Raw genomic sequence first — 6,768 nt, 5'->3', positions numbered from 1 at the left:
CCAAGGCACCATGCAGTAAGACTTCCCGACAGACTTGAGCAGAGGGCGTACATGGATCGGCACAGACTGGTGTAAATGCCTGCCACAACCAAGAGGAAGGCTGCAATCCGCAGGTGCCATGTGTGTGCACATACCACCCGACGCACACCTGAGCACAAACGCACCTCTTGGCAGTGTGGTGAGTGCCAGGTTCTCCTCTGCGTTACCTGCTTCTTTGATTACCACAGCCAGAAGCAGTTCTAAAAGTGCAAGTGGGAAATGAAAATAATGTGTAAATAATGTGTAAATAGCAAGTGAAAGCAATGGATGTACATATGATTGAACAGTGTAATATAGTTTTATTTTACTGCAAGTGACAGTGAATAACATAGTGTAAGTAAAATAGCAGTGTAAATATTGAAAATACAATAGAAAATGTAAATAGAAATGTAAATAATTAGTAATATAAGAATATGAGTACAAATACTTGAGGTTATAACAGTGAAAGTGAATCCGTGGCTCTCTACGTATTTTACTGAATGAAAAATTGAATGACTACAGTGACAATAAACTAATAGTACTGAAGGAAACTTATGGATAAAGACCAGATATATATAAGTGTTATATAATAATAGGAATATAAAGGGTGAGTGTTTGTTTGAATTATAAATGACAGAATACCAGCGGTGAACTAGCGCAAGTGGGAAGGTCATACGCGCTCGTAATTTTCGTTGCTTTCACAGTGTTTTTTTTTTTTTTTTTGAGTATGGATTCCAAACTACTTGATTATCATAGAATAGTGTTTCTAGTGATAATATCTGGCTGTGGTAATCGTATTACGGGTTGTCGGGAAATATAAAGTGGACTTCGTTACCCAACTTCAGAGGTCTCCACAAGTCCTACGGTACTCGACGAAGGCTCAACAAACATCCCGGAGAAAGCTGAAGGTATGTGCCATGTGCATATATAATTTTAATATTCTAGGACTAAGAACTGATTTTTGGCAAATATTTTTTGAGAGTCTGCCGGAGCTCGAATATGCCCATGGGACACACAAGACAGAGCAAAACAAGCCCGCAGTTAAGGGGTTAAGGGTAGAAAAGATGTTCACTTGTTCACCAGGTGGATCAATGAAAGGAGAGGAGAGCTAAAGGTGGTGGTGAACGTAGAAATCTCCTAGCATGGAGATTTTAGAGAAAGGAGAAATGGATAGGATGTGTTCCATCTCAAAAGTATGATAGTCGAAGAATTTTTCATAGTCAGTAGAATCAGCGGATAAGTAAGCAACACAGATATATTTAGTCAGAGAATGACAGGAAAGCCGAAGCCAGAGAGTAGAGAATTCAGAAGAATCAAGTTTAGGAACACAAGAGAAAGATAAATCATTGCATACATATACACAATAGCCACCTTTGTCTTTGAAATGAGTATAGATAAAGTAGGAGGATACAGAAAAGACCGCTATCAGTTGCCTCAGACAGCTAAGCCTCAATTAAGAAGAGAAGGTGAGGTTTAGAGGAAGATGGGTGGTGGTCAACATAGAGAAATTTAGAGGAAAGACCGCGAATGTTGCAGATATGAAGTGAGTCAGACATTGGTTCCAGACAACTCGTTGGGTCGTCGCCAAAAGAGAGGCGGATAGTGGGGGCATTTGTCCCCCCACCCTCGGGACTCCGAGTTTACCTTATTAGATGCCTTTTTTTTTTTTTTTTTTTTTTTAACCCCTTAACCGCGGGGCGTCACTTTCATGACGCTTGGGAGCAAGGGATCATACTGCGGGGCGTCGCTTTTGTGATTCTGTGTTATTTTGAATTCACCCGGGCTTCCAAGTGGTGGCTTGTATCATCTATCAGTACTGCCAATGTCCAACACTAGTCAGCACTCCTAATCTCATCTGTACTCCCATCCATTGTTGACAATTTAGCCATTTCTCCCAGTTCTTGACTCCCCTCCCTACCCCCCCTCCACTACCCTATCCTCTCGCCTGCCCGGCCGTGCTACGCTAAGTAAATCTTCCCTGGAATTTTTCACTGATTTCATCCATTGAAATAAACCCTATGCCCTATTCTTATACCAAATAATATATACAAGAAAGAAATAAGGTAAGTGAGAGTGCCATACACCTGGAATTGGCTAATTATCACCTGACAACACCTCACGTGCACTCGTTCGCTAATTTTCGCTGTTTATTTCCCCTTGAAATATGCCGTATAATCTATTTTCGTAATAAATATACATATACGGAGGGAAGGGAGAAGCCTAAGTGATATTTACATTCACCTGGAACTACCTAATTTATAATGTATTGTCTAGATTTCCTGCCAATCATTTCACTGCTATATATTATCTGCTGTCAAGAGGCTAACATTGGCAGTAATGGATTTCCCTAGGTAGGCCACCACCCCGGCCCACCCTTATCAGTTCACTGTCATCTTCCAATGTGGAGGTACGTCTGTTTGCTCTTGCTGACTTCAGGGACTTTTCACCCCCATGCAAAGGGCCCTGTGACCTTTACCCCCTACTAAACCTCGTGTGGAAAGAGGTAAAGGGCTGACAATTGATAAAAGAGTGACTACGATCTTTCTATTGAGTAAAACATTGCAAATGGAATTGCAAATAATGTGTAAATAATGTGTAAACAGCAAGTGAAAGTAATGAATGTAAATATACGTGAACAGTGGAAAATAGTTTTATAAGTTACTTCAAGTGACAGTGCATAACACAGTGTAAATAAAATAGAAATGTAAATAACGTAAATAAAATAGAGAACGTAAATAGAAATGTAAATGAGTAGTATTATAAGAATACGAGTATATACCCTAGGAGTAATGAAAGTGAAAGTTTCACTCTAGCATGTCTGAATACTATGAGTTATGAGAGTGAAGGTGAAGTGACATTCACTCTCAATGCTAGTATACAGGACGAGAAAGTGAATGCTACGTATTTTACTGAAAGAAATTGAATCCCTACAGTGACAATAAACTAATACTACTGAAGGAAACTTATGGATAAAGACTGTAGATATATATAAGTGTTATAAAGTAATAGAAATATAAAGTGTGAGGGGTTTTATGAATAATAAATGACAGAATACCAACTGCGAACTAGCGCAAGTGGGAAGGTCATACGCGCTCGTAATTTTCATTGCTTTCACAAGGGTTTTTATTTGGAGTATGGATCCCAAACTACTTGATAATCATAGAGTAGTGTTTATAGTGTTAATGTCTGGCTGTGGTAATCATATTACGGGTTGTCGGGAAGTGTAAAGTGGAGACTTCGTTACCCAACTTGTCTCCACAAGTCCTACGGTAATCGACGAAGGCTCAACAAACATCCCAGGAGAAAGCTGAAGGTATGTGCCATAAGCATATGTAATTTTAATATTCTAGGACTAATAACTGATTTTTGGCAAATATTTTTTGAGAGTCTGTCGGAGCCCGAATAACCCCGCTGGAGACGCAAAACATTGGGAAACATGCCCGCGGTGTAAGGGTTAAAGGAGATGTAGTGTGTAGTGTGCATGTAGTTTGAGATTGACAGTTGGAGAACTTGTATTGGAGAGCATGCTGGCCTACTCTCTGCGTTACTGAAACACTGAAAAGGTTCAGCAAAGGAGGTTGGTCAAGAACTATCCCAAGGGCTGATGAAATGGGAGTTCCAGCTCTCCCTGTCATCAGCTTTCCATCCACATTGGGAGTAATTCCCTGCTCGACTGGCGCTACAGTCTGTGGCGTTTGTCCAGTCAGATCTCTTACACTTATGTTCGTCCATTTCTCAAACTCTTCGTCTTTGTCCTGCATTTCTCTTTAATGTCCTTCCTATCACAACTGTCCCTTGTGAAAATGTTTTAGTCCATAACCATACAGTCAAGACAACCCTATCGTTTCTGCATATTCTTTCACCCTTTCTCCCAACGTAAACGTTTTCCACACCCACTGAGACCAAGAACATTACTTTCATTTTGATAAACCGTCACTTGTTAGTGTTACCTGGCCAAACATTCCTGTCAAGTCACTCAAAGCTTCTGATCTTTACATTGACCCAGACTATTTTTCCATCAAGTCAAATTCTCTTTCTGCATACCCAACACGTCAACACTACGCATATGGTATCAGTTTACATAACTTTGAAATCTTTGCACCTATAAATATATCTTGTATTTTCCCCATTGATAATATAAGTATTACCTCTCCTCAGCCAGACATGATTGATTACCTAAAGAATTCTAAATTTTTGGGTGTTGATATGCCTCACTTCCTTCATCATTCTCTTTTAAGTCCGGATTTCGAATATCCTCCTATTGCTTCACCTCAGTAGGATTTTTCTTTATCATACAATAGTAGTTTCGTCCATTATTGTGTTAAACGTATGAAAAAAAAAAAAAAAAACTTGAAATTATGTTACCACATGGAGCAGGGAAAACAATGAAGCTTGTTGATCTGAAAGTGACGTGAAGAAAGTGCAACTTGATGCTGAAGTTGGAGAAATATGAGTGAGAACTGGACGAACCGGACAACCCAGGACTCATTCCATACAGTGTTGATTTGTGTGAAGACGTGAGGATATCCAACTAATTATGTGGACATTTTTTGTTACCCATCCCCACCCATTCAGTCTGTCTGTTTGTTTGTCTGTTTGTTAACCCCTTAACTGCGGGGATGTCGGGAGTGTGCTGTGCGCTACCCACGGGGATAATCACACTCCGACTGACTTCTTAAAAATATTTGCCAAAAATCAGTTATTTGTCCTAGAACACTAAAATTAAATAGCACATGGCACATACCTTCAACTTTTTCCTGGGATGTTTGTTGAGCCTTCGACGACTACCGTAGGACTTGTGGAGACTTCCGAAGTTGGGTAACGAAGTCTCCACTTTACACTTCCAGATACTCTGTGATATGGTTACCACTGCCTGATATTTTAACTACAAACACTGTTCTATGAATTTCAAGCAGTTTAGGATCCATATTAAAAAAAAACACACACAGACTGTGAAAGCAATGTAAATTACGAGTGCATAAGAGCTTTCCACCCGCGCTCGTTCCCTGATGGTATTCTGAGGTGGAGCTGTCATTTATTATTTATAAACACACTCACGCATTATATTCCTAGTGTTTATGACATATTTATATATACAATATTTATCCATAAGTTTCTTTCAGTACTAGTCGTTTATTTTCACTCCAGGCATTCACTTTCTCGTTCAGTAAACTAGCGTAGAGAGCGAAACTTTCACTTTCACTTTCATTACTCCAAGTATTTATACACACTAGAGTGAAGCTTTCACTTTCACTTTCATTACTCCAAGTATTTATACCGGTACTTGTATTCTTATATTACTAATTATTTCTATTTCTATTTACATTCTCTATTTTATTTATATTATTTACATTTCTATTATATTTACACGATGTTATGCACTGTCACTTGCAGTAACTTATAAAACTATTTTCCACTGTTCAGTTATATTTACATTCATTGCTTTCACTTGCTTTTTATACATATTTACATTTCCACTAGCACTGTTTTAGTCACTAGAAAGATCGTAGTCACTGTCCATCATTATCACTGATAAATTAGCCAGTTCACGTTCCACAGCAGAGTCACTTAGCCCTTACCCCTTCCCACACGAAGTTTAGTAGGGGTAGAGGTCACAGGGCCCTTTGCTAGGGGGCTAAGAAGCAGCGGACACCTTGAAAGATGACAGTAAGCTGAATGATGTGGCATATTTTGGGCAGGGAAGAGTTGACAATGTCAGTGTGGTGGCAGCTGCTAATTTATATGCTATGAAATGATTGGCAGGAAATCTAGACAATACATAATAAATTAGTCAGTTCCAGGTGAATGTAAATATCACTTAGGCTTCTCCCTTCCTTTCTTATATATATTTCTATTACAAGAATAGGTCATATGGCATATTTCAAGGGGAAATAAACAGAAAATTAGCGAACGAGTGCACGTGGGGTGTTGCCAGTTGATAATTAGCACATTCCAGATGTACGGCAGTATCAATTACATTTTCTTTCTTTTATTTATTATTTTGTATAAGAATAGGGCATAGGGCACATTTCAATGGATAAAATGAGAGGAAAAATCTGTCCAGGATTTGCGTAGCACAGTGCGGCTGGGCAGGCGGTAGGAGAGGTAATGGAGGGGAGGTAAGGAGGGGAGTCAAAGACAGGGGAAAAATGGCTAAATTGTCAATAGTGGATGGGAGTACCGATGACATTAACAGAACTAAGTATAGCTGGACACTGGTAGTACTGATAGATGATACAAGCCACCATCTGAAAGCCCAGGCAGATTCAAAATAACACAGAATCACAAAAGTGACGTCCCGTGGTATGATCCCTTGCTCCTAAGCATCACGCAAGTGACACCCCACAGTTAAGAGGTTAACAACTTTACACGAAAACTAATGGTGCGATTTTGACTAAAATTACTGGTATGATGGACTATGACCTTCTGATCACCTGATGATATTTTGGGCCAAGGCCTAGGTAGTAGGTGGATAAAAAGGCAAAAAAATCGTTTTTTTGCCATAACTCCATTCAAATTCGTCATAGCAACATGAAACCAAAACCTAATTGTGCATCTTGCAAACATTCATTCTGTAACATACAACATTACATCAGGGGGATCACCCCCTAATTAGTGGTAGGGAGGGTCAGTGTCAGATGAGTTGGGCCTAAAATTTCAAATGGGCATAAAAACGTCTGTTTTCACCTGATTTTCTCCTAATTTGATATGTGACATGTATGACTATATATCATGTTGTGTTTATACGTC

Source organism: Coenobita brevimanus, chromosome 15 (assembly GCF_032717465.1).
Source record: "Coenobita brevimanus isolate Jiangsu-jjx chromosome 15, ASM3271746v2, whole genome shotgun sequence".
NCBI lineage: Eukaryota > Metazoa > Arthropoda > Malacostraca > Decapoda > Coenobitidae > Coenobita > Coenobita brevimanus.
The sequence above is the reverse complement of the archived record's forward strand: the minus strand, read 5'-3'. Positions refer to the sequence as shown.